The sequence below is a fragment of the Bos taurus genome, chromosome 11 (assembly GCF_002263795.3).
Source record: "Bos taurus isolate L1 Dominette 01449 registration number 42190680 breed Hereford chromosome 11, ARS-UCD2.0, whole genome shotgun sequence".
NCBI lineage: Eukaryota > Metazoa > Chordata > Mammalia > Artiodactyla > Bovidae > Bos > Bos taurus.
Genome location: NC_037338.1, coordinates 99,807,291 through 99,808,459, shown reverse-complemented (window position 1 = coordinate 99,808,459; position 1,169 = coordinate 99,807,291).

Here is a 1,169-nt window from a genome sequence, read left to right as displayed (position 1 = left end):
TTTGGCTTTTGGTTCCAGTGACCTAGCAGACTGAGTTAATGGTGATACTCCCCTCACTCCTCCTGCTGAGGAACATCTACAAATTTTAGCAACAACAACAGAAAAAATTAATCTAGAAAGAAAGAATGGGAAATTCCCAGGTCTTGGAAATTGGGAGGGGAAAACCACAGCCAGAAACTATTTCATAACTGAAGACCCCCAGCAAAAGGGCAGGATCCTCAGTGGAGAGGTCTTAGCTGACAGCTAAAAATAGAAACCTGTTTTAGACAGCTAAAAACAGGACAAAATGATCTACCGCAGGGGAGAATAGGCATAGTCTGAAACTGAGCTCAGCACATCTGAAAGAGACTATACACCAAGTGTGCTTTAAATTGTTAAAAGGAAAAAAAAGACACCATAAGAAGATAAAAACACCTTTTGAAAGAGGCAGATCGAAGAAAAACAAAGATCTAAGAATGAAGAACATTAAGTTAAATTTTCAGTGGGTGAGTTAAAGAGCAGATTAGATGCAGTTAAAGAAATGTTCATGAACTTAAAGACAGAACTGAGGAAATGCTGAATGCAGTTTATAGAGAGAAAAAGAAAAACCCAAAATAGAAGCAAATAGGATAGAGTGAGGAGGTCTGACATATGTGCTAAAAGAAGAGAGATTGTGAGGAAAATGAGGGAGAGATCATATTCCACATGATAATGTCAGAATATTCCAGGAGTGATGAAAGACACCACTCCTCAGATTGAAAAAGTGTATTAACGCCAAGAAGGGTGTATGACAGTAATCTACACTTAGATATAGATACTAAATATGCAATGCTAAACACAACAAAAATTATTTAAAGCAACCAGATGGAAAAACAGTGCTCTTAGAAAAACAGTGCTCTTAGTGTGTTACACATTAGCTTTTTTTTTGGGGGGGGGGTGTACCATGCAGCATGTGGAATCTTAGTTCCCCGACCAGGGATCAAACCCATACCCCCTGCATTGGAAGCATGGAGCCTTAACCTCTGGACCACCAGGGAAGTCCCCTACACTTAGCTCTTTAACTCTTCAAAACAGCACTCGGCATTATCATGATCCACATTTTAAGGGTGGAAAATCAAGACACAGAAAAGCAGCACATCTTTCTTACTTCACATTCCTTCAGTAATTTTTGCTACAGTAACGGCCCCTGA